The following is a 27952-nucleotide window of genomic DNA, read 5'->3' on the forward strand; positions in this document are numbered from 1 at the left end:
GGGTGAGGTTCATGGTTGGACTGGGGGAGCTTCAAGGGCTTTTCCAACCGAGATGATTCTGTGATTCTGTGAAGGCAGGAAACTAGTGAGGCAGAACAGAGGTGGTTAAAAATCAACAGGCTGTACCAGCCAGAGATGATGTGCCATGTTCTCAGCAAGGGAGAGAAATGACTGTCAGGACTAGTTTTTTCAAGATCTTAATTTCATGTAACAATGCCTGAATACGAAACTCCCTCTTTTTAGCAGCTGACTGTTGAGGAGCATCTACTTTTGAGGCTTTTCTAGGCTGTGTGTTAAGTTTGTTTGCAGGCACAGTTGTGCAGTACAGAGACACCTGTTCTCCTTTGCTTCTTACAGCAGTGGGGCAGAATCGCAAGACTTTTCACAAGCTTGGGCTTGATAAGCTGCCAATATCTACTGAAGTGTAGTTCATGCCTGCTTGAAATTGGGCTGGACTGCACACCAGCACCAACACCAGCTCTGCCTGCCTACACAGCCTCTTGCAGCCAAACGCACTGAACTCCCCAGCGCAGACAAGGTCTAAGGAACGGTCGTGGTTTAACCCCCGCCAGCAGCTAAACACCACACAGCCACTTGCTCACTTCCCCCTGGTGGGATGAAGAGGATAGGAAGGGTAAAAGGAGAACACTCATGGGTTGAGATAAAGACAGTTTAATAAGTAAAGCAAAAGCTGTGCATGCAAGCAAAGCGAAACAAGGAATTCATTCAGCACTTCCCCCCGGCAGGCAGGTGTTCAGCCATCTCCGGGAAAACAGGGCTCCATCACCTGTAACGGTGACTTGGGAAGATGAACGCCATCACTCCAAACATCCTCCCTTCCTTCTTCTTCCCCAGCTTTTACTGCTGAGCGTGATGCCATATGGTGTGGAATATCCCTGGGATCTCCTGGGGTGGAGCAGTGTGAGAAGCAGAAAAGGCCTTGACGCTGTGTAAGCCCTGCTCAGCAATAACAGAAACATCCTGTTATCAACACTGTTTTCAGCACAAATCCAAAACATAGCCTGGTACTAGCTACTGTGAAGAAAATTAACCCTATCCCAGCCAAAAACAGCAGAGGAACACAGTGCAGAGCTGCAGGATCTCCCTGCACGTCAGACCCTGCAGCGCTGGGAACTCTGAGCGGCAGAAGGGGGTTCACTGGGCTGCTTCTAACACCTCTGCAAAATGGGACTAAGGAAAACCTGACAGTGGAATTGGTTTCATTGTGTGGGTCTGTTTCCCAAGGGCAATTTTTTTAGGGGTGAGCATGTTGAAAAGGTTACAAATCACTGCACTTGAATGTTTCTAACTTCCAGGCCAGAGCACGGGCAACTAATTTGATTTGGGCAGAATAATAAAAATAATGCAGTATTTTCCTTGATCAACTACATCATGATCTTATTTCTCAATGAACTGGATGACCTATATTGTCTTCCTAGATACTTCTAAAGCCCCTTTCACCATAGACTTGACCTGCTCTGGATGAATTTTTTCTCATTCTCCTCGATATGACAATCTGAGCTCAGGCCTGCCTGGTGCAGTGTGAACAAGTGAACACATGAATAGCACTTACACAAAGTGCACAAAGGGTTGCTTGTGTTTTGTCACACCTTCTAGGTGATGTGTGGTATTGTCCCTATTTTACCTGACCACTAAAGGTATTGGAAAGAAAAAAAGACACTCAGCTGAAGCAGAGCAGGTCAGAAAAATATAACTCTCCATATCTTCTGCCTTCTTTGCTGTAATTGTTAACCAGTGACTTTTCCCCACACCATCTGGGTTAAATGATTGGGTTCAAACTAATCACAACTTGTCTATCCAAAGCTATCCATTCTCATGCATCTTGGCATCTCAAAATTCTGATTGAGATCAAGAAGACTTCTCAGGTGGTAAATTTTGCAGGTTCAGAAATAAGAAATACAGGCTTGTTGAGGTGTTTGAGCACATTTAGATTTGGATTAAGCTGAGGGAGCTTTCCGTAGGTCTGCTATAGTCTGTGTTATGAAAGTGTAAATAATATTCCCTGCCAGAAGTATGAAATGGTGAGGTAAATGAACCTCCTGACTGTGAGGATCACTTGGGACATTTCTAAAGGCCGCCTGTCTTTGTTCCATCTGTTTCATACCTGAGGATTCAGCTTGTGTGCAGAGATGACACCTCTCTGCCCTTCCGAATGGGGTTGCACAGCAGGTTCTTTCCAGGGCAAGTTTTGTTTTTCCTTCCTGTCAGGCAGTGGCTTCAATTAAGGGATTCAAAGTCAAGTCACTGCAGTAGTTCTTTATGCAAAGGAAGAGCCTCATTTTTTCAGAAAGCACTACAAAAGTATTTTGAAAATCTGGGTTTATGTTGTGTGCTACTGATTTTGCATGCTGCTTATATTGGCTATGCCTGCCCAGTGAGGATATTGTTTCTTCTTCTTCTTTATTTAAAATGTATGCTCTTAAGACATTCAGATATATGATAACCAGCTTTTCCAGTCCTGAACATCTAAAAGCTGAGCAAACCCCAAAACATGGTTAGATGAAAAATTCATGGCACTTTTTTAATCAAAGGAGGAATTTGATTTTCTGTGCTGAGAATTTGAAGTATTTAGAGATATGTAATATTGTCAAGATTTTCTTCAAAATCTTGAGGGAAAGATTGATTTCTCCTAGAAGGTAAAATACAAACCAAAACCCCCTCTTAACTTCCATGAAGGAGTATGTGCTTCTCCTGAGCGAGTAGGGAAGCCAAGTTAGGAAATGTAGCTGTCCTCATTATACCGGGAATTCTGGCAATGCTGAATGTCAGGTGACAAGTCCCTTGGGCACTGCCCTAAAATAATGCTGGTTTTATGGTTTCCCTGTTTCTTCAGTTGGGCATATGGTTCCAAATAATGAAAAAAGTGAGATGAACGTTAGGCTGGCGTGTGAAACCAAACCTATACCTGCTCTTGCTGCTTGTGCCTCTGACTCACTTTGAAACGACATGCTGGGCGTAAGTCTTGTCCGTAAAAACAGCTGGGTGGCTTGAAATGTATAAAGGCAATCCGGAGCAAAAATGTGCTCACGTGGCAAAAGCTGGACAGCCTTCACGTTTGTTCCTTTCATCCTAGAGTGTTCTGTTTGAACTCAGGCTTCTCTGGGGCCGCTGGCAAGTAAGTGCGTGCTCGTACACACCTCTACCTTAGTGGCAAGCCTCGGTGCTGGCTGGTTTTGCCTGCAATGTTACTGTTCCAGAGTGGCGATTCCAGGAGGCACAGAGAGCTTGCTGTGATTTTTCTGCTTGCTTTAGAAGCCTGGTCTCCAGAAAGGCTTTGATCAAGGTGAGCTTTCCATCCTGCCCCTGCCCGCATAGCTGTTTTCCACATGGTTCGCAGACAGGGATCAAGGTGTCTCTCCAGGCCTGTCAGGTTGTAAGGTGACCAGGTGGGTGACATCGGAGTCCCAAATGCTGTTGAAACTGTGCTCTGACCCCACCTGAAAGTGGCTGTTCCTGTATTCCCTGATAATAAACAGCGGGGTAGTCGGGAGTGTGGTCTTGGGGCCGTTATTACCAGAGGGTGCAGACCTTGCCAGTGAATTTTGGGATCCTATTCTGAGAATGTGAAAGGCTGTCAGCTTATATAAAGTCTTATGCAAGAAATTATTCTAGGGAGAATTTAAAGCTGATTTTTCCTCCCACCTGTGGCTATCCATTACATTTTGCCTACGTGTTCTTTCCATGCCTTTTTTATTCTTTAGTGAACTTAATACCTAAGCTGGTGAGCACATTAGTAATGCTTGATTGCAGGCCCTAGCCCCTGTGCTCCAGTGCTGTAGCTCTGTTATTACAGAAGCGTAAGTGTCCTTGGCCTCTTACTCAGCTGCTCTATGAGCAGGAAACAACACCTCATTAATATCTTTTATTGACCAGTGGTTGCTAGGTGTTGCTTTGTGGAATGAGAGAAGGAAAAGGCTCTTTGATGATATTTGGCCTATCTCCTAGATATTTATAGGTCTACTCTGCCTATAAATAAACTTGCAACGGGGATTGTCTCAGTGCAAGTTATTGATGGACTTAGTATTGTGTCAGCATGGGCTCTGTTCTGAGCCACTGCAGGCTTGATAGAAGGAACACAGCCTGGGGGCCTGCAGCTCTGCCGAGATGGGATGCCGGGTGCTTTGGGGGCATAGGGAATGGGCAGCTTGCGAGGAGTGGTGCTTCTACCCCGTGAAGCAGGGGACCCCCATGGGAGCACGCTGTCAGGGCCTTGGGTGCACCAAGGAGAACCTTATAGCAGATGGAGGAGCACCAGAGACACCCATTGCTGCTGACTTCTGAGCCTGTTTTCACTTCAATCATGAGCAGCTCGATACTGATACGAACTAGCAGGACCTGCGCTCTACAAGTTCTTGCCTGTCTTATGTGCCATACATTAGATTAAATGGAACATGTACAGTGATGGAAATTTCTGTCTTTCATGATCTGTTTTTATTTCTGTGGAGAATTGTACTGTAACAGTAAAGCACAGAAGTATAGATAACAGCATTTGTGTACAGGGATAGTACATAGTCTAATTTATGTTTACTCTCCCGCATACATCAAACCTCTGCTAGATGGATTTCATTGAATAATGAATTTCTTTCATTGATTCATCTACTTAGAAGGACCTTCCTTCTGGGGTAATTAGTGACAGGACACTGTATGCTGCTTCATCCTGCACTTTACTCTGAAAGAACTGCTGATGTTTCTACACTAATTGTGCACAAATATTGTATCTCTGCTGGGGAAAGGCAGCTGCCTCTGGGTTCAGTATGTCTGAATGGTCAGAAGTGATTTGCACTTTAAGTGTTCAAAGCATTAAAGCATTAGTCCAGATATATTCTGAAAGAAAGGGACCTTGACTCAAGTTCCTACAATACTGGTTTTGCTTTCTTCTTACAGATGTCCTGTGTGGCTGTTTGCCAGAGGTCTGCGTAAGAGGTGTCTAAACAAAGGTGGCTAACAGGCAGAGAATACAAGTGAAAAAAAATTCACACACACAAGCATTTCTGCTGGAAAACTACACCTAAGAATTGTACTTATCTGGTGTAGAAATGGAAGATTGCAGTGTGACTTGCATAACATATACAGTTATGGCTGAGAAAATTAAACTCAAAATTTCAATTTTGGGTTCTCAGAGAGAACTGGAAATGATCTATGGGTAAGGTATTGCTGACCCACAGTTATTTGATAAATAATATTAATAATAATAATTAGGCTTCATACAATAAATTAGTTCAGAAGCTTTTCTACAAATGATTGTCAAATTAGGATGAAGGAAACTTCATCTGATTAAATAATTTTCTACCAGTCACTCAATAGGATCTACAAGGGACTGATTTTAAGTCACTTCAATTTTAAATCAATAAGCTTAAAATTGTCTTTTAATTCAGTGACTTTAATTACATTTTCTGGTAGTTGTATTTTTCCAAATCAGGAGTTGTGGCACTAAGTATAAGATTGTTGTAATCAAATAAAAATCTTCACACGAAATGGGTTTTTTTAGCTAATAAGGATATTCTGTAGCTGTGTATACTTAAACAGTTAGATAAAAATATTTTTTTACATTCTAATATTCCCATTGTAGTAGATTTAGGAAAAGGTGAACAAAACATTTCATATTTATGGCATAATTAACTTTCCACTTACCATTTGTATGAAGATAGTTTTGGGAGGAGACTGGAACACAGATTCATACATTGAAAACCAACATTCTGAATAATTTCTTATATGACTTAATAGGTTTTCCACACTGAACAACTTTTGAGATCCTCAGTAAAAGTTTCACTTTACAGAATTCTGGATAACAGCAGTGAATATGCCAATATAGAAACTCTGTAGGTGCTGACATTTGAATGAATAGAAACTTTCTTAATTCAGGAAATAGTTTGTTGTACTTTATTTATATAAAGTGGGATATGATAATTTAGTTAAAGGTATTTCACCCCATACTTTCTACAAAAAATTTTAACTTGTTTAACTACTTACAAAAGCTCACTGATTCAATAAATGACAGTTTTCGATTGCTTAATTTATGGTTTTATAGTTAATTATTAATATTTGTTGATTTAAGTTCATTTGAGATATGAAATAGGTTCATTTTTAAAAGTGTAGGAATATAATCAGAGAGAGATTTGACTAAAATGAAAACATCTATTCTAATACTTTGAATAATTGATTTTTCTCTACCTTGTTTACTTATAACAAGTTGAAGTTTCAAAAAAGATAAAGCTACCTTATTAAATATAAGATTGCTGAAATCAAAGAAAATAACAAGTAGTCAGCGGTGATTACAGCAAATTGCTGTGGGTGGTTTGGAGTAAAAGCTCAGGTTTCTAATAGCAATAGAAATCTAGTTTTCCTTCACATTGAAACTAATTTAAGAGGTTTATTTATTGCCTGCCTGTAGTTTAAATTACCAGCATGTATTTAAACTCTGTGCAGGAGATGGGTGTTTAACTGGTGTTGGCTGTATGCCTGTTCTGATGGGGACTTCACGTGGCAGTAGGTTTTCTCCCTCCTCACATGGCCTAGATCGTATTTTCGGCATGGGGCGGTACCAATGGGATGCGCAGTGCTGGTGGCAAATCCACTCTGCTTAATTTCTTGCAAGCAATAGTCCTGTGAAGTTAAAAGTTACACTTCATGTATGTCAAGTCAGATATGTAAACATCTTAAAAACTGGAGAGCCCTTACTTGTAACTGGGATTTAAAAAAATAATATTTAATAAGTTAGTAGATATTCTGCTCCATTTTTGGCACCAGGAGGTTGAATTGGCAGGCAGAAGTCTTGGAATATTGCTTTGTTTGCTTCATTTTATTCTTTCCCCTGCTGTTTCTAATGTCACTTTGACAGCTTTGATCAAAGAAAGCTTTGAAACCTTTCTTCTTCAGTTCTTAAGGAACTATAACTTTAGATCAACTAACTTAACAAATGTAGAGCCCAACTCCCTCCCGTTTAAAGAAATTCTCAGTGTAGTAACATGGTACCTCTTCAGTGAGGAATCCAAACTGAGAATTAGAAGGTTTGGTTCATCAAAAAGAATTCTGCAAAGTAACTTTGTAAAATGATGTAAATAAAAACATGGGGTTTAAAAAACTGTTTCATGTTTGTTTAACAGAAATGAAACTAGACTTTCTTTGCCTGCTCTTATTAATGTAGCATTAGTGGAGATGTGAAGTTACATTGTGAAAAGACAGGAGATAAACAGAAGGATAAAACTGGAAATAACCACATTGACTGAGCCCATCTCAGGCAGAATGAGAGCAAACGGATTCACTAATGGATCCATTTTACTGCCTTAGCTCTAGTAATTTATCCTGAATCAGGCTCTGCTATTTTTATGGTTTGTTACAAGATGATAGCATTTGTACTTTCTTTGCTTTCTTCTTTCCTTCTCCAAATTGTGGTCAATTGACCTCAATCTCTGTTTTCTTCTACTGTTGATGTTTAAGGTTGGAGTTATATGACAAACTGGACAAAACCACAGAAAGTTTCTACAGGATAAAAAGAAAACTCGAATATGTGCGTAGAGTATTTGGTTGTACATCTTTTGCCTTTATTATTCCAATCGTGAACTCCTATTTTAATAGATTTATCATTGCATAGTGTACCCTGATCATTGACATGCTATATGAATTCACTATTTTATCTTAATCTTGTGCTCAGCAGGATCATTGGGTCAGAATGCTGTCAGATTAAGTAAATTACCTTTAAAGTAAAAGATTGAATACTGACAGAAATACTCAAGCTAGATCATGTATTAAGTTCCTTCTTTCCATGTTGTTCCTAATGTTGTGAAGAATTTGTATCTGAAGATTGTTTACACTTTTTTGTATAGCAATTAATCACCTCATGGACAAGGAGTTACAAGGTATTTTTGTAAGTCCTTCTAAATGTTTGATTCGTTGACTTCTACCCAACGTAGAGTCAACCTGATCACTCCTGATTCCAGAGGAGATGGCACTGGCTGTGTAAGCTTGAAGATGGGTCGCATCTTTTCTTATATACAACTTACATCAACGTAGGTGATCCTTTAATTGCATTGCACATCTTATGTCTGTCTGTGGTTTCATCAATTATTCAGAGATATTGGCCTCATGTAAGTGTAACTTCAATTGAGAGCTTTAGGAGGGGTATTTTTGGCCTAAGGAAGAATTTTCTTTGTCATCACAATAAGATCCAGGAACTTCAGTCTTGTGCCAAGAACCATTGCGGCATAGAACAAACAAATATGTAACAGAAAAACATTCTGTGAAGGACAAGCCTACAGCCTGAATAAATAAGCTGAAAGGTCTATACCAAACAGGCACCCAAACCCATGTTTGAAGGAAGACCCCTCAGTATGGCAATGAAGTTGTCACTATGCCAAATGATTTCATGATATGCTGTAGTTCTACCTAACCACATAAACATTTCTTTATATATGTTACAGACATACACGTTTCATATCAGATTTGTAGATAAGGATGGTAAGTCATCTGTGTGTCTGTTTAGATGCACAATATTAATAGTTCATTGTAATAGCACCAACCAGATTGTTTAAAGGCTGGAAGGCCTCCTAGCCCATTTCTCCTTCACTCTGCCTGTCAGATACATAGGCAGGTGGTGAAATGTTTTCTTTTCAGGGAATTTCTGTTACAGAAGCTTCTCTGGTTAATGCTGACCTGAGCCAAGAGGTCACTGGACTTTCCCTGAGTTTCCTTCTGTGTGCCTTTACTGCTCGCACACACAGAGAAGGGAATAGGGAAATAGGAAAGTAACTCTGAACCTAGTAATATAGAATTGAAATTGAGAAGAACTCAAAGATGTTCTTGGAAGCTCTGCTAAATAACCTCTTTTGCACAACAAAAGAACTGAGGGTTCTCAGGTACATTCATAAAACTTCTCTCCCAGCTGACATTGATTTAAAGATTAAATGAGTGCGTTCATCTACATGACAGCTAAAAGAGAGCACATACCTTGATAAGGATGGGAAGTGTTAAGCTAAAAAGGGGAAGAGTCATTATTAAGAATTAAATCCAATAAGATGAAAATTTAGAATAAGTACCAAGACTATAATTAATAATCAAATGTCTAAAAATGCATAGTAGTACACAGTGCAAGGGAAATGTTGTCCTTTACTTACAGCTGAAATGCCAGCAGATACAACTCACTGAAAGGCTACCTACTGAATCTCTTGCAGGGCTGGGGATCAACAGCCAAAACCAGTACAGGATAAACTACCCCTTGCCTTTTGAAAGTACAGAGGACTGAGAATTATGGTCCATACCAACAGAAGTGGCTGGAACTGTTACATGACACTAAAAAAGTTTTTGATACAAGTCTATGAACAAGGGAACTCCTGGGGACTTGGCTCCATTTGCTTAACTTTATCTCCTTTTTTTCTTCTCTACATAATCCTGTGCTCTGTTTGTTTGGCTTTTTGTTTGTTTGCTGCTCTATGGTATAATGAGTCTATACTGCATGTTTCATTAGGCTTATTTCCAGCTGTGCTGTCACTAGCCATGTTGCATAGCTGTGAATAATTAGTATCTGAAGTCTCCACTGGCATGTGTAAGAAGTGTGAGAAGAGGATCTCAAGAAGCAGGTGTACAAGTGGGATGTCACCTCTAATGTTTTACTCATCTGGTTTGTGCTCATGACCCTTTGGTATCAGAGAAGTCAGAGGTTTTGAAAGAAGTGGTAGTATCTTTTGTTAGCCCAGTCGAAATATTCAGAATATGGAAAGAATATCAGGGTCATGAGAGGCTTAACTGAAGGAGGAGTGGAGTTAACCTACCTTCAGCCTCTCAGGGAGAGAAATGAAAACCACAAAAATATTCAAATTAGAGGTGGTCCTGTATGGAATCTCTTCCTTTCCCCATGCTTTCTAATTTTGTTGCAGGGAGTTTATATTTGGAAATGGTTTCTCCTATGTGTCAATAGCTACTTCATGAACATGCAGTCAATAAGGCATTTTTGTAAAGCCTTCTGAAGGTCCAAGGCTGCCTGTGCATGAGTCCAAGGGAACATGGTTTGCACAGCAAGAGGCAAAAGAAAGTCTAAACTGATGGATTGGATAAATACCTTGAATTTTAAAATCCTGGTGCTTCTTGCCTTTCTGAAAGGACTCATCTACTCCAACACCTCAGTGTGTCAGTTACACCATCGTGGGCTCCCAGGACCAAAACTTGAACTGATGGAGTATGAGTTAATTGCTGGCAGGAGGGCTGGTAGATGTGTGTAGCCTGTGTCAGACCAAGCAGGATTTGATTTAACATCATTTACTGGATGTATTGAGGGGAAAGACAGACAGTCTTAGTTTCCTCGCTCTAAACTCAGTGACTGTATCTCTGCTAATAAATTAAACAGTCCCAGAGGTTGTTCCCACATGCTGAGTGTGATTTTGTTTATAATGCTCAGCTATGACCTGTTTTGGCCCCAGCTGAATAACTCTCCCAGACAATTCATATGCACAGCTTGAAAGTTAACAAGGACCAAAATGTTTTGGACTATAAGGGACTTGGGCTATAAAAGTAGGTAAGAAAGGGCCAGTGTGTACTAGAGACCAAGTGCTGGGCACATTTACCTTCCCAGTATAGACATCGGGTGTCCAGTGAGTAACATACTTTTGTCAGCAGTCCACAATAAAACGGTTGGACAGGTGTCACTTGTCATGAATTAACTAGGGCTCAATCTAATGTGGATTTGGAAGAAGGGCATTTTTGGTCATTATATTTGCCTGAGAACATTTGGTGGATCCCAATATTATTTTCTTTTTAGAACAGGTCATCTTCACCATCATGTAGCTTATGTATCGTCATCATCTGTATGAAGATGAAACAACTAAGTTAGTGGTGTCTTGACTGGGTGTCCTATTACATAATAGTTCTCCACCTGGGAGCTGATCCGGCTCCTTGTCTTGTTTCCTATCAGAGAAACGCTGCAGGTAGATGAGAAAGGGGACTCTGAAGAATTTTGAAGAGAACCTAACCCTTACACTTCTGAAATTCCATCATAATTCCTCAAAAGAGTTTTATATCAGCTGCTTCCACTCCTCTAGTCAGCGGCTCCGCGTGGGGACACCTCCTTGAACTACATCTCCCATGATGCAGCCTCAGCCTTGGCCGTCCCCTCCCTGCAGGCGCGGGGTGTCTGGTGCTTTTGCTGATTCATGTGAGATGGTACCCGCTAGGAAACGCGTTTTCAAGCAGTCAGACATTCCTCTGCATTGTATTTTGGTCAAAATCCTGACTTTCCAATCTTCCCAGCCCTTTGCGGTTTCTAAAGAGCAGCCAGCCAGCCCCAGTTAATGGCTTTAACTCTTCACTCGGCTCTGAACATGCTCTGCAGCACGGGAGACATTCTGCTACCCGCAGCCGGTAGGTAGGGAAACCGAGGCACGTTGTCTAATTCGCGATGAATAACCCCGCTGGGAGCCGAGTCCAGGTCGTGTGCCCCCCTGCCAAGTGCCCTAGGACAGGTGACTTAGAGGTGAGAGGCTGCCGCTGTGAGTCGGCCAGTCCTCCTTGGTTAGCAGCGATTAACATTCCTGAAAAGCCTGCCCGGGCTTATGGCAGGGAGTCATGATTTATTGCGTGTGAGGGTCTTTATGTAAGGCTTCACACGCTGGCTGTAGCGAGCTCAGATGCCTCCAACCCTGGATTTTAATCTGTATTGTTTTAAAGTCTCTTCTTAATTTAAATAAGGAATATTCCTAAATGTTTTTACAGGAATAAGATGCAGATACGTAATTTCTTCTGGAGGAAGTGTACTACTGTAAAACCTCACTAGAGCATTGAACAGATTTGTTGAAAAAGAGAAAATCGAACCCAGAAGTGAACTTTCTAATTCAATTCCTTCCTGTGCTGGCACAATACAGCAGTGGCTGCTACTGCATCACCCGTTTCCCTGCCTGCAGTGGTTTTGCTTTCCTGCCTCCAGTAACGAGGTACCTCCCCTTCTAACGCAGCAAAGTTAAATTTAGTCCCTGCAGAGTGCACATTTCCTATATTTAGTGTTGTGAAAGTCGGACTTCAGCAAGGAACTGGCTAAACTATGAGGTGTTCTGCAGTCCAGGAGACAGAAATAGAAACGTAGCAAAGCCCCTCCTTGGGTTTTCCCCCTCTGGCCAGGCAGCAATGACAATGGAGGGGCATGTGCAGGGCCAGGCTTTTTTAAAAAATATGTATCACGGCAGTTATCATGGGATTCCTGAACGTGAGCAGACAGAGAGCTGCGGAGCCCAGTGCCGCTGGGAGGACGCTGAGCATAGCTGCTGGCGTTGGGACGCAGGGGGGCAGCTCAGCCAGCACTGGCAGCTGGGGGGGACACAGCGGTGGTGGCTCTGGCACACTGGTGCTGCATCCCCAGGTGCCAGGCATGCTGCAGGGGTGATTTAGCCTGGATTTCACTCCTCTGCCCTACAGTTGTGTATCTGCTTATATATGATATGTGCAGAAATATGCGTGTGCTCATATACACCAAAAGGGCACAATTTGCATTTACCCAAAGCTTGCCTGGTATCAGCTTGGCCAGATTTGTAAGGCAATATATTACCATTTGTTAAGCCAGGCGATGTATTTGGGAGAGAAATGGGAAATTTGTGGGCACTCTCCTTTGGGTCTTGCGTCAGAGCAGGTGATGCAGGCCACAGTGGGGGTGGAAATGTGGGTTTTACTCAGGTGGCACCTGGCCAGATGGATGAGTGGGGTGGTCATGGCACCCCGATGGCAGTCTGCACTCCCTCTGTGGGGCTCTGCACCAGCCCCCGGGCCCCTGAGCACAGTGGGTTAATTCAAATTGTAAGATGTGCCAGCATTGAGCCCCTTTTGGGCTACCAGGGGAGGTTAACAGAGTTAATATAAATGGGTATTCAGTGATCACTTCAGAGTGCCTCTTGCGTCCTGCAAGCCATGCAATTTAATTCCTGTGTGAATCAGAAAGCATCTTTTGGACAAACATCAGACCAGTCTGGTCAAGCAAATAGTTGTTTTTTTCATTTGAGTCTGCAGAGTCTGCACATTAAACAAAATTGGATTAAAATTTGATCAAAAAGGCTGGTACATTACAGAGACAAGCCTCTGTCAGGGTATTGAAGAGCCTTGTGGGAGCCTGTTTTCAGAAGAAATGTAAATGCTCTAGAAAGAGAAGTATATAGGGCTAGAAGATTCCTGAAATGATCCCCTGCTATCATAGCCATCAGGCCATACAATGATAAAACCTTCCTAAACTGATCTTGTTATTTCCTAAAAATAGCTGTGTTTTTTTGCCCCCTGTACTCCTCCTGGGAGGCTCTTCCAGAACAGCACAGGTAGAACTATTTTCTAATTTCCAGCATAATTTTATTGTGGCTCATTTATTCCCGTTTGTTCTTGTGCCATTTGTTCTTCATTAGCTCGTCTTCCTCCCTGATGTATCTCCTCTATAAATATACCTGGGATAATCATATTTTCTGCCAGCCTTTGCTTGGCTAGGCTAAACAAGCAGAGCTCTTCAAATCACAGATTCTAAAATAGGCTATCAAGCTTCAGGACTCTTGCCACAAGGCATAAATATGTCCTTTTTTTCCTTCTTTTACCCATTTGGTCATTAGCAACACTGCACAAGTGGGGCTACTATGGCATGGGGAAAATTTGCCATTATGCCTTACTATGAAGCGTGGCACCAGAGTAGTTTTCTGAGACAGAGCATTGCACTGAGAGAACCATTTGATGATGTAAATTGGCAGGTACTGGTCTAGATGCACCATTTGCTTTTTCTAATGCCTTTATTTCTAATTTTTTTTTATGCAGAATAGCTTAGTTGCTATAGAGAAAATCATACTGTTATAAGCCAAGGAGCATGACCTCAGAAAAGGATTTGAAAAGAAAGCAGCAAGCGCACAGAAAAAAAAAAGAGCAGAGCTTTCAAAACATCTCAAATTTTCCTAGATTTTCTGTAAGATGCAGGAGTGTCTTAAAAGCATTCAGGACAGCATTCACATATTGGTTGCTTCTCACATACAGGCTGATTCTTGGAAAGAGGAAAATGTTTCTAGCCTTGTGACAGTACCCCAGACTGGAGTGAGCTCTCTGTTCCTTTTGCCTCTGTCTCCTGGCTGAGTTTCCATGCATGTAATGAGTTGCTACTGATGGCTTTTGACCACTCCTTTCAGCTGGGTGCCAGCAGCATGGAGCTGGCAGGCAGTGAAAACTGAGTCTGTGTAGGAATGAGAAGAGGGAAGCATCTCTGAAGAGCAAGGCTGAGTCCGTGCAGCAAAGCAGAGCTCATGGCTGAGAACAGCCAGTCAGTAACCACTCTTGTCTATGGAATCACGAAACCTGAACTGTCCTGGGGTGGGAGACGTTTGCCACACACTGCGGCCACAAATGACAGGCACAAAGACAATCCTTTGCTACTCAAGTTCCGATTTAACTTGTCTGTTACCCATAAAGTACACTCTGACTTGAGCATACATTCATTTACACAAGCATTAAGTGTATCTGCAAAAGTATATCTCTCTTGACATCCTTTGTCTCCATGTTCAGGACAATTATTTGATAAAAAAGGGGACTGAAAGAGCATTATTTTATCCGGAGAACAAAAGTTGCCAGAAAGGAATGGATAGGGAAGGGGATTCCATACTGAAGGTAATTAAAGATGAAGTACTTAAATGAAGTGAATGCTTCACTGTGCTTAGAGTTAATGCTGAATTTCACTGGTCTGGGAAAAAAAGCTGAAATGTTGCTGCTCAGATTTGTGTTAATAATTTTTTGATGTGCTGCTAAATGACCCAACTCACTTTGTTGTGGGAACAGAATAGAAATGATCCAACCAGTCTCCTGCAGATTCCGGGACAAGACTCTGTACAAAGACAGCCAGCTCTGTACTGTGACAAGACAGCATGTGAATGATTTAATATTATCTCTTGGATCTTGGTAGATCTTGGTAGATCTGAGAGCCAAAGGAAATGGAGGCCTTGTTGGGCCAACAGTACCCAAGAGTTACAGCTCCAGTAACTTGTAGTCTGAACAAATATAACGGAGAAACAAGGGAGGATGTGGCATTGAACTAAATAGGTGAGAAGCGATAGTAGTGTGGTACCATGTAGGAGCACGTGCTGCTCCAGCAAGCGTTAATGGCTCACAGGCAACCTTAACCCCTCCTCCCAATCAATCTGCACTTAAAGGAAGGTGATGGAAATTAAGTCCAATACAGCCTAGCAGCAGAGTGATTGCAGGCAGCTTCCTATGGCCTGGCTGTGTGGCAGTTGCTGAGGTGATGTCTAAAAGCTCAGCTCCCAGAGCCTGTACCGCCCTGTCAGCACATTGCCTTGCCTCAGCTGCAGGGTTCAGGCACATGGAGCCGCTTTGCCCAGTGCTGGGGCACCTTCAGTGCAGTGCCACCTGCCCGGGGCCAGCTGGGAGCTCCCTGTGGCACGGAGCAGAGGTGCTCAGGGAGATCCCTCTGGGGTGCACCCACCTAGACAGTAACACAGCTCAGCCTTCACCTGGGCCTCAAGCCTTTGCTGCTTCTCTGTATCATGTGGAACTATAGCCACAGTGAAAACCAGCTCTGCTCAGGTCTGTTGCCGAATTCCCAGTGACTCTAACGAGGCCAGGATTTCAGCCTGGCAAGCTATTCAGTAGTGCCATCCTCACAGCCATAGCCCAGTTAGCCCAGAGATGCAAAACCCTTTGTGATTTTCCCCTTCATGTTCCTAGTTCACCTGCTAACTAGCTACTGAGTACCAGTTGCCCTTTTTCTGTCTCTCAGGTACTTACTTCTGTTGCCAAAACGTCTCCCTCCCTGGCAGGCACCATGAGGGAGGATGGCACCCCTCTCTCCTTCCCCAGATGGTCACTGCTGTCTCCTCCTCAGCCACCAACTGCTGAATGTGAAAAGATTCATGACATGAGTGTTGACATAGTGAGAGGCTGAGAAATTCCCTGGCTTGTAGTACTGTCCTCAGCCCGACCTTCCTCTTCATCTATATTTTCGTTTGCCGCTCAGGGTGGAGGAGTGCGGCCGTGAGTCATCCTGGGGGCTGATGACTCATATTTTCAGTCAGAGCGGTCGGCATGCGGAGGGTTTCTTGAGGCTCTGCCCAAGCGTTCATGCCCGGAAGCTCAGCAGAAGGAGGGGACTCTCTCCATTGGGGGTATGCGTGTGGGTTTTCCTCGCTGTGATTTCTAGCCCCCAATTGTCTTTTCTATTTCATTGTTTCATCCCTCGCCAGTAGCTTTTCCCTCCCCCGCGATCCACCTCTGTGCTTTCCAGTTCCAGACTGAATCTGCCTGTTTTCCATATATGCTAACGTGTTCCTCTAACATCCCCTACACTTCTGCTGCTTGGAGAGAGCCCACTAGTATTTACTGTCTACATGACATGCCGCTCTGTCACGGCTTGAACAGCCTGTGTCTGTGCGCTTCAGGTTGTGCTAAGAAATACCACGTTCTTTTGAGTGCTCAGTTGCTAAAGTATACATGCTGCTGTACGTCATCCCTCGCAGCTGGTATCCCCATGGGTTAAATGGGCTGCTTTCCAACTGTGCATCTGTGGTTCTTAAAATACCCATCCAGTGCCCAGTTGAGGTTTGCATATCATCCATGGTGACTGGCTGAAGCAGCTGCTAGGCCCAAGCATTACTTGTCGTCTCCTCTTGTTTGAGGTTCACCTTCACTTTAGACTACAGTATCAAGAAGCTGCACATGTGGGATCTCAGGGAGCAGTGGCAGCTAGGAGGTTGTCCACAGCTGAGGGGGATCTGCTCCAAAAGGAGATGATGAGGGACAATCTTGAGATGGTTGGTGAGAAGTTGCAGGAAGAATTCTGCTTGACACGTAAGCCAGTGGTGATACTGGAAGGGGATCGAAATGAGAAGGGCATATGAGAGGTGTAATATGCTGGGGAAACTGGGAAAGAAGACAGCATTGGAGGGTAGCAAAAAAGTAATTGAAGTAACCCTTCCTAACTCCTTTGAGCTGAGGAATATTCTGACATTCAAAAGCACCAACACACAAAAAATAACTTATTTTTATTGTACAGTGCATGACTGACGTGCTGGCAATGTTTTGTTGTCACCCTGCATGGCTTTTAATTGAGGTTACCTAGAAACAGTAAGGGACAAAAGTGTTTCACTATGACTGAGTTCTAACCATGGGAGAGTTCATAGGAAAACCAAAAAGTATCATGGAGGAGAGTGGAAAGCCAAATTATGTTTTCCTCAGTCTTTTCATTTTATCCTTTATTTGTAGACTTTTAAAGTAAAAAACATAGAAGAAAGTGACGCAGACAAGTTATGGTTTAGTTCCATCATATATTTTCTCCAATTTCTTTACTTTTTCCATCACATATTTCTCCAATTTCTTTCCTTTTCCCAAATTGAAAAGAAAATGAGAGAAAGGGGAGAGGGAAGTGAAAAACAATTCAGTTTGGGGCTCTTAATTGAAACAAAAGTTAAATTTTTAATCTCACTACAAATTTTCTTCATAATTTTCATTTTTTAAAATAGCCAAAGTTTTTGTGTTTGTTGTAGCAGCAAACTAAACCAATATGAATCGAAACTTTAAACCACTCCATGCGTGACAGAATGGACAAATGGCTCTTGCTCTCTGCATACATCTTTGCTTCAGTAGATTTAAAGATGCAGTATACATAAAGAAGACATAATAACTACACCATTTACCAAACTGCAGTGCATCTCACATTTTGTGTGATAGGTTCAAAAACTTGTATTTCATCTGAGCCTGCTGATGCATGGATAATAAATAAATGAGCTACTAACAGGCTATCAGGGATGTGAAGCCGTTCTGCACCTTTTGTCTAATTATGGAGAGTAAAAAAGACTATCAGGCTAGGAAGCATATATACATAGAAGTTCTGAGATCAGAGTGTCCCCAGAAAAAAAAGATTTGCTGGAATAAAGTAGCTTCCAAAAAACTCTGGATAGTTGCAGTATTAGTGGAGCCAAGCCCCCTGGAAGCTGCCAGCCGTGTTGTGTGTCTTTTGGCACCTCTGCAACATACGTAAATAGCTGGAGACCTTTCTGCAGCCAGGAACAAGTGAGATGAGAAAAGGCTCTGTTTCTAAATTTGAAAAGAAAGCTGTAAACAACAGCCATGCTGATTATAAGTATGCCTGGGGACTTCAGGAGCCTGCCCTTTGTCCTCTCTGCAGGCAAGGTCAACTTCCCCTCTGTTTTTTTGTAAACACAGGCAGTGCGTGAGCACAGTCTAGGACTGCTCTTTCCTGAGGACCAAATCCCAACCCGTGAAGAGGAAACTTATCCTGGGGTGATCAGAAGCCCCACACTCACACCTTTGCTTTAGTAAGGCATTGCTTGCCAATTGTCCAGAGTGGCTGTCTTAACAATACGTGGTCCTGCTGTGTAGTTCCTCTACTTAATCTTTGAAGAGCTCGGGCAGAATTATTTTTAGGGGAAATCAGAGCAATAAATAAAGATCTTAGGCCGTGGGACACGGTGCTAATTTAAGCAAATGGCAATTCACTACAGTATGAGTGGTGAAAGAGTCCACATCCTACCCCTGTCAAAGACCACCGTGTATTTGGCATCTGGCCACATGAATTCATAACACGTATTAGATGTCTTTGTTGTTTCCTAGTCCTATTCAAATGCCAGACATATTTCCAACTTCCATGAACTCTGCACACTCCACACAGTGGGCTGCAGATTCAGTTGATGGTTTTAACCACTTCTAATCCAGTCAGGGGAGAGCAATGTGGTCTGCTCAGAGAAGCATAGCCCTACATTAGGCTATCTTTTCCCAGATTTTCATTACTTAAAGAGTCAGGGTCTTATTTTAAAGTGTTTTAGTTTGTTCTTAACTGAAAATTTTGCTCTCTTATTTTGCAGAGATTTTTGTATAATTGCAGAGAATCATAGAATCATTTAGGTTGGAAAAGACCCTCAGTGCCACGTCTACACGTTCATGTGTCTGAAGACAAACATAATCGAACGAGGTAACTGAGGACTTTTTTGGCCACAGTGTTCTGTCAATGGAATTTTAGTTCCTTTAGAAAAAAGGGTTGTATAGTACATTAGGAGCCAACTGAAGGCAGTGGCTGCCTAGGTGGTATTGTGCGTCAGTGAAAACTGGAGCTACTGAGGAGGCAGCTGCACGTGATGCATTTCACACCTCACCAGCTCATAACCTCTAGAATAACTTTTCAATTATTCCTTCCTGCAGGCAAGGTTGTGAACTCCAGAGAAAACATAAACCAATGCCCAATCCCCCAAATTGCTCAAGTTTATTATTTTACTTCAGCTTATTAAGCCTTTTGGCTGCTTTTTGCATGCTTTTCTAGTTCCCTGAAATGACCCTTGGAAGTTTTCAGCACTTTACAGGGGAGCTCTGGCTACAGACACTTTTTGTTAGGTTTTTTTGCTAATGTTTCAAAGAATATTCTTTAGAGTCATTGTTTCATCATTTTTCTACTTCTGTCTTTGCAAACCCAAGTAGCAGATGATCAATTTCCGTACCCTTTTTTTCTTTTTGGGTCTAGACTTGACATAGAGTGAAAGGTTAATTCTATGGGCCACCAAAATGTTCACGGTGGCACTTTCTGTTCAGCTATTTGAGAGGATGCTCCTTCTTCCATCTGGCCAGTCACATTCACCCAACTGCTTTTTCCAGAGTACACAGCCCATTATTACAAATGGTTTGGGAGTATTCAACCATTTGTGCAAAGCATGTTTTCCTCAGAGATCTCCAGTCTGTTACAGGTTTTGCTTTTTCTTATCTTTTCCATTGTGTTCTTGGAAATGTCATGACACTGTTCATTGATTGCACCTGTCACCACAACAAACTCAGCTTTATTAGTAGTATCTAGTAATGTTTAATAACATACACAGCAGAGTCTGGATGCTACAAATGAGATCAGTTTCTCTACTTCACAAGGGAGCACTGTTCTTCCTGCTTTATAGACAGAGAACAGGGCCTTGAAGAGACTAACAAGGAAACCATGGCAAAACCCGGTTTGTTTTCTGAATCCTTTTTTGTTATCCTAATCAGAGGAGAATTCTGCCTTGCTGGCATTCCTCTGGTGCCGTGAATTACAATGTGCTTAATTACCAAGTAGTGGTGTTCTTCCATGCAAGAATATTTTGTTCCCAAATCTTCATCACTTCAAGACACAAGAAATAACTGTGCAGATGAAAGAGCTGTTACTTCAGAACAGCTGTTCAAATGCACATAAATGCCCTGCTGAAATTGCTCTGGCTATTTTGCATATGATTTACATTAGTAAGAGGCCTTAATAACCATTTCTAGTATGAAATTTCAGCTTGTGCTTCCAGCAAATGCTGGTACAAGTTGTGGTGCCAGGACACTCTTCTGCTGAGTTACCTGCTGAGAGTGGAGGCGGCTGGGGGAAAGCAAGCTGCCACAGGGACACATAATGGAGGACACTTCTCACCTGTTGTCTAATGATTTTTATCCATTTTATCCCCAAAGGTCCTACTTCTAATAGCTTCCTAATGTCCTCTGTACTGGCCATTAGGATGGCTTCAATTATATTCCTGGTGAAGAGTTTCTGTATTATCATAGCTGATGCCCTGGGCTTTTTTTCATCATCATAACAAGGAAAGTATCAGGGCAGTGAGGAGACAAAGCTGTTCCCCGAGTGGGGGGCTAGGCTAAAAGCTCATTGTGGTGTGATGGAAACATATTTGAGGTGTGGAAAAAGAGAGGGCTGCCTTCTCTATGACACTGTTGCTCTCCTTAAAGGGGGATACTTTATTTTTCTTCTCACATAATGAGTTGCTAAGTGACTGACATGAAAATACAGACATATCAAAATGAGGTAGAGCTCCATTTTGGACATTCAATACAGCTGCAGGGAAAACCGTATGGGATGATATGTTAATGGTAGAAGCAGATATGTGTATGCCCACATTGATCAGTTCTTGAGCAGGTATAAATTTGCTCAGTGTATTGACTTTCATGGAGGTACACCAGTTAGCAGCAGATGATGGTTTTGCCAGAGGCGCTTTAGTTTCTAACATAAAATGCTTAATTAATTATATATTTGATATCTGCTGTTTGCACCATGTTATCTTTTATTTCTAAAGCAATTTAATTTCCTAGGTCTAGTAGTACAACACACAACATTTCTCTATCAGTAGAAATCTAAAAATCTTAGTAGTATTACTGTGGCAGCACAGCTCTACAGGTGTCAACTTGTGTCATAGGCTGAAATTTTAAAAATTTCTGATTTGTTAATGGTAGTTGGATATTTTTTCAATCTTGAGGGTTTTGGTGATGTTTTGTGAACAAATACTTTCGGTTGAAGACTGGCCTCAACACCGAGGGAATATGATGGCAACCAAAAGCGTAGTGATTTTGCCCTGAATGTCCTGTAAGACCAGGATCAAACCATCTCTTTCTTTGCTGAAACAGAGAGTAATTGCCTTGCCTTGTCCCTGAGTGGATACACCTGTTTGGTGGTGATGAAAGGCAGCAGAGATGCAGCCACGTAGGTAAATAGTGAGTGTTGTCAATACAGGTTGTTTCTATGTTTTCCTTATTAGTGTGTGCATCCCTCCGGTCACATTTGTCACAGGTATTTCATGTGGGAGCCGGTCATTTTCCTTCCAATACACCCACTCCTGCTTTTTAGCTCTCAGTCACGGACTAGTCCCCAGTGAAAAATCTGTCACCGCCTGTATTTGGTGCGGTGTCAGGGCTTTGGCAGCGGGGGGTGCAGGGCGGCCTCTGTGAGGAGAGGCGGGGCTGCCCCAAACCGGGCACAGCCGGTTCCAGCCGGCGCCAACTGACCCTCCACCACAGGGCAGGGCCGAGCCTCGCGGCCGCGGGTGGGGCCCTGAGGGGAGCCTGTGTAAGAAAGGGCCAAACTCCGCTCCGCAGTGAGAAGTGAGGGAAAAAAGTGTGAGAAACTGCCTGCCAGCCCTGAGGTGAGAGCGGCGGGGGCGGCCCCAGAGGTCTGCGGGCCTCAGCGCTGCGCCCAGGGGCAAGGGGTTTCCATTGGGAAGATTTCCTCCATGATCTCAACAGGTTGTGTTTTGAGATGAAATGTTACAATTTAAAAGTGTAGACTGCCACCGGGCTGTGTCTGAGGCTCCTTTTTCCACCCCAAAACTGCTGTTAGCATCTTGAAGATTGTCCCAGTTTAGAAAGAGTTTGTAAGGCTGAAGAGGGATATAAATGTAGGGCCTTGTGGGTGGGAAACTGTATTTTATGTGTTTGTCAGGTAGCGACATGGCTGTGTGAGTGAATACTCCCTTCTGATCGACCCAAAGTAAGGAAATAATGGTCTTTTCCCATCTCTGTGGTTATACTGCTTTACTCGCAGACTGATAGGTAAGAGTGTGTGTTACACAGAACGAGAAAGATATATTTTCAGTTTGTTTTCTGAATGTGTAAGTCAGCTTGGCAGCCAGGGCCCTCAGAGGAAGGGCAGTCTAATGCCTTCTTGCATAAGGACAGTACGCTCATCTAAACACATCTTCTTCTGTGTTCTGGAACTCGCAGCTGTTGCTACACCAGAGCTGCCAAAGTTTTTTCAGTGATTTGAATGACACTTAGTTTTTTTGGGGCTCCTGGCTTTCTGGAGAGATGCAGGCTTCTGAGCAATCTAGATGGCCCCCTTCAAAAATTGCCTGGGAGAGTTAGTCACTCGGAAAACTGCACTACTCAGGGCGCTGTGCTTTTCAAAGCGGTAACAGGATTTGTGATAATGAGAGAAGTGCAAGGAAGTGGAGGGTGAGGGGAATTAGATTATCACCCTACGGGGTCAGGCTGTCTGGCTGGGAACGTGTCCAACACAACAGAGGACCAGCAAGACACTGCAGACCTCTTCCTGATTGCAGTCTGAGCATTTTGTGGCATGTAAAATCCTCGCTCCTTCAGTGAAGTGGTCGCTGATGCTGAGACCACACCCAGACCCAGGTAGAGCCCATGGAGCAATTCTGTGGAATCCCAAGATTTTGGAATGGGCATCCGATGTTTTAGTAAGTCAAAAAAAGAAAACCAGAGTCACACCCAAAGAGTCTGCTTGGTCAGGGTGAGCATGATAAATGACAATGTGGCAGAACTGGGTAGAGGTTAAGAGAAACAAGCGTTTTGTGAAGAGAGGAGGGGGGGTGTCATCTGGGGCAAAGGGAGAAGATCACAGAAGGATAAATTTGAAGAACAGAGGACAAAGGTTTACCAGACAAAGATTGTTAAAAAAGAATATGCTCGTGCAATTTTGTTTTAATGAGCTCTTACAGATTGGCACCAAGGCATCTATCTAGTTTACTTTAGCAGTCTAGATGAGCTCGACAGTTAATCTTCACCTAGCAGTCAGCCACTGACACTGTGATACATTACAGAGAGGGCCTGTGTTTTAAAAAAAGAAAGTGATTTATTGAGAGTAAAACATCACAAGTCTGTGTCAAGATAGAAGGGGAACAAAGAGACTGGTACGTTTGCAACTTCACATTCCCAGCAGCCTGATTACAGAACCTGCCTCTTAAATGAAGGATGTCATGTTTTTAAACACAATTAGATCCCTAAGAGTGCACAGAGGTGCCTCCTGGCATTTGCAAAAGTGTTTACACATCCTGCTTAAGGGCAATAAGTGAAGTAACTGTCATTTCCTTATTTGCATTTTGGAAGCTTAAAATTTTTAAAAAGGCTAATGCTGGAAGGTCAGATATGTCACAGTTTATGTTTATTTCCTGACTAATGTGTACCTGTGGTCACAAGTATTGTTTAAACATTTTCACCATATTTATAGCCATCATACAGCACGCATGCCACAGGATTATTTTAAAATTGACTATTTTTTTAAGGAATTTATAAAGATTATTTTCTCCCTACTTTCCAGTTCTCATATAAAAGGCATAAACAATACAGGATATTGTAATAGTGATATGTAAAGTGTTAATTGATCTGAATCTGGAATAATTTCTCTCATGGGGCCTACTGTGATTTCCTTTCTAAAGAATTATCCTTCTCTTCTATACAGATTTGATTTCCCAGTGATTGCTTAATCATGCTGCTACTTATAAATATTGGGTTAGACCAGGCATGGAAATGAAACTTCGCCTTTAACAGAGGTGAGTAATCAAACAAACAAGTGCATGTTGCAGAACACACAGATTGAAATACACATCAAATACAACAAAATTATTAACCAAACAGTGGTTTTTCTTTTATTTTCTCATTGCTACTTCCTTTGCTTTTTCTATTTTCTTCCTTCTCCTCCTTTATATTTCCTCTTCTTTCTCTTTGTCTTTGTCCTCACTACTTTCTTTTCCTTTCTTTAGGCCTGCTTGACCACAGGTGTAGAGCTACATTTTTAGACCTTGATTCCACACAAGCTTTAAACACAAAACTTACACTCGTTGCTGGGTCAAAGTGGCAGGTCTTAACCTTCCCTTAGACATGCAATTAGTGAAAGGAATTGGAAAGAATATGGGTTACATTGACACTAGAGGAAGAACCATCACTTTTTGTAGGCAACAATCAGAATTTCAGGATGTTTTCAGTATGTAAGCACAAGATGAAATGTGTTCTGTTACCAAAGGAAAGGAAGAAATCTGGTAAAAAATCTCTGCTGACAATCTATAGTACAGGATCAAAGAAGTAAGAACTACCATTGGTGCAACCATTGCAGATATTAGTATGAGTTCAGTGAAGACAAAAATGAATGGTTAGGGTGCTGGAAAAATACTCTTTTTAATTATTAAACTGCAGGCTAGTTTGGTTTGTCAGAGAAGAAAATCCATCTGAGTTTTCTAGCTGTGGTTCCATTTTTTCAGCAAATTTAAAACAAAATATGGTATCATTGTGCTTGTTCTTGCATTCCACATATTTTGTTCTGAGTTGATGATTTGAGGGTTTTTTTTTCTCCTGCCTCCAGCCAAGGTTTCTTGTATTTGTAGAATCATAGAATCACAGAATGATTTGTGTTGGAAGGGATCTTAAAGATCATCCAGTCCCAACCCCCCTGCCATGGGCAGGGACACCTTCCACCAGACCAGGTTGCCCAAAGCCCCGTCCAACCTGGCCTTGAACCCTTCCAGGGAGGGGGCAGCCACAGCTTCTCTGGGCAACCTGTGCCAGTGTCTCACCACCCTTGCAGGGAAGAATTTCTTCCTTATATCTAATCTAAATCTACCCTCTTTCAGTTTAAAACCATTACCCCTTGTCCTATCCCTACACTCCATGATAAAAAGTCCCTCCCCACCTTTCCCGTAGCCCCTTTCAGTCCTGGGAGGCTGCTCTAAGGTCTCCCCAGAGCCTTCTCTTCTCCAGCTGAACCCCCCAACTCTCTCAGCCTGTCCTCACAGGGGAGCTGCTCCAGCCCCCCGAGCATCTTCGTGGCCTCCTCTGGCCCCACTCGAGCAGGTCCGTGTCCTTCTGATGTTGGTGCCCCCAGAGCTGGACCCAGCACTGCAGGGGGGGGTCTCACAGAGCGGAGTAGAGGGGGGCAGTCCCCTCCCTCGCCCTGCTGCCCACACTGCTCTGGATGCAGCCCAGCACACGGTTGGCTTCCTGGGCTGTGAGCACACATTGCTGGCTCATGGTCAGTTTTCCATCCACTAATACCCCCAAGTCCTTCTCCTCAGGGCTGCTCTCAATCCACTCCTCGCCCAGCCTGTGTTTGTGCTTGGGATTGCCCCGACCCATGGGCAGGACCTTGCCTTTGGCCTTGTTGAACTCCATGAGGTTTGCACGGTCCCACCTCTCCAGCCTGTCCAGGTCCCTCTGGATGGCCCATCCCTTCCCTCCAGCGTGTCCCTGCACCACACAGCTCGGTGTCATCGGCAAACTGCTGAGGGTGCCTCGATCCCACTCTCCATGTCACCAACAGAGATGTTAAACAGCACCGGTCCCAACACCCACCCCTGAGGAACAGCACTCCTCACTGCTCTCCACTGGGACATGGAGCTGTTGACCAGTCAGGATCATAGTTAGACATGTGTATTTAAGTCCTAGTTCTGTTGTAAGGTACGTTTAAATGCTTATTGCTGTCCCCCTCTGGCAATGGTGAGGTGTCTAATTCTGAATGCAAAAATATAAATCCTATTGGCTAGAAGGAATATGACTGTGAAGATGTCCCTTAAGCTTACAGGTTAGGTTTGGATGTTTTCCCACTATTTATATGGTCCCCTAGTGCAAAACCATCTCATACTGAGCTATGCAACCTCCACCAAGTCTCCGGAGTGGATTACTTCTATTATAGTAACAACTAGGCCATAAGAGCCTAACAAGGAACAAAATAAATGAAAAGTGTGGAATAGGTATATGAAGAGTTGTGGTGGCTGCTAAGTGCTCTGCAGCACCTGATCACTAACAGCTGTGTACGGCTGTAACTCAAAAAGCAGCAAACAAACTGCTGCCACAAGAAAATGCCAAGCTCACAAGTAGAAATTTGTTTTTCTTATTGGGTGCATTTCGATGCTAGTTTGAACTATGTATTACCCTAGATAATTAGCACTCTGATCTTAAAAACAGTGTTCAGACTCCATAATTTCAAAGAGAAAGGAAAATTTTCAGGAAACCAAGCAGGCTACTTACTTTCCTTGTGGAGCACAGGGTGATGGGTTCTGCAGGTAACTCTGGTTCGCCAGCCTGCCTGCAGCAGGGAGAAAAACCTCTGCAGCCACTTCTTGTGCTGGAGCTGTGCCTGGCCTTGCTTCGTCATCCTCCATCACCAGAGTTGGTTCCAGGAGCACAGCAAGGCAGCCAGGTTAGTAGCCACTCTGGGAGCTGCATTCCTGCTACAAAACCCTAGAGATTGTCCTTTCTAAGTTGCCAGAGGCACTAATAAAATCAATAGCTCTTGACATGCCAACAGGCTTGAAAGACTGTCCTGCGGGTGGTATCCCCAGTGCCTGTCAAATTACTATTTGGCCCTCAGCGGTGAAGAGTGGGAATTTGTGGTGAAGTGTGAGTCAGGCACCAGTACAAGCCTGGGAGGAGGCGAATGAGCCTGAGAACAGGATTTGTATTGTAGTTAATGCTGTTGAATAGTACTGGGTAATACTTGTTCTTTCTGTGAAGTCACTGTGGGTGATGGCTTAAAAATGCAAATGCTCTCTGGCTAGCTGGCAAAGAGATGCAAGTTAAGCCAGCTGCATTCTAGACAGGACACAGCAGTACCTGCATGTGTTACTGCTGCTTCAGCTCTTGGAGGAGAAACATGGAGAAGCCAGGGGGACACAGAAATCTGAGTGAAGGCAGAGAATGGTAGGCACCGGGTGCTGAGCTCTCCATGTGGAGGCTGCAGGCTTCCCCTTCCTGCCACGGGGATGGTGCTCGCTGCTCCCACCAGCTTCTGCTCTGGTGGAGCATATCGCTGGCAGAGTCCACTGCCTTTCTGGAGGAAGGCACCTACAAATAGATGGGGGGCGACAGCCAACTGAAGAACATGAGCTTGCTGAGAAGCTTGGAAGCCTATGATACACAAACAGTGCTCCTGAGCTTATTCCATAAAAACTTCCTGAAGGTATCTTTTGATAAGAATAATTTAAAATGGATCATAAGGAGAGATATGAAAGGTCTGAGAAGCAGAGAAGGTGCTGAATGACATGGGGTGGATTTACTTTCCTTACGTACTAGAAGACTCATTTTTTTACTCCACGTTTCTCGTGCAAATCAGTTACAGCAGCAAGTTTTAATATTAGTTTCTCAGTAGAAGATCAGTCTGAATGGGGGATGTTGGTGGTAAGTCAACAGGCTGTAGGAACATTTGGGGCTTTCTTCCACCCTGGCTGCAAATTTCCACTTGGAAAGGTCTTTATTTTTATGCTGTGGTGCATGTGCTTTTAGACTGTTCCTGGCTGCTGTTTGTGTGGCCTCACAGTACCGTAAGAGGAATATCCTAGAAACAGCAGTCCACAGTAGTGGCTGTGGTTGACCTGCATCTTGCAGCACTTTGTCAGTGCCTTGTTAACAGCTGCTTTTGTGTGCGTTCCCCTCTAAAATTCCAGTATGCAATTCTCCCAAATTG

General features: G+C 43.1%; 1 long non-coding RNA gene across 1 annotated transcript; it reads right to left on the minus strand.

Annotated features, from left to right (window-relative positions):
- Positions 1 to 656: 656 nt before the first annotated feature.
- Positions 657 to 26642, minus strand: LOC141935810 (uncharacterized). Its single transcript, XR_012626634.1, has 3 exons — positions 26518 to 26642; positions 15751 to 16826; positions 657 to 957 (listed from the first exon to the last, which is right to left on the minus strand). It is a non-coding gene; the product is annotated as an uncharacterized LOC141935810 (long non-coding RNA).
- Between the last annotated feature and the right edge of the window lie 1310 nt (positions 26643 to 27952).

The sequence above is a fragment of the Strix uralensis genome, chromosome 2 (assembly GCF_047716275.1).
Source record: "Strix uralensis isolate ZFMK-TIS-50842 chromosome 2, bStrUra1, whole genome shotgun sequence".
NCBI lineage: Eukaryota > Metazoa > Chordata > Aves > Strigiformes > Strigidae > Strix > Strix uralensis.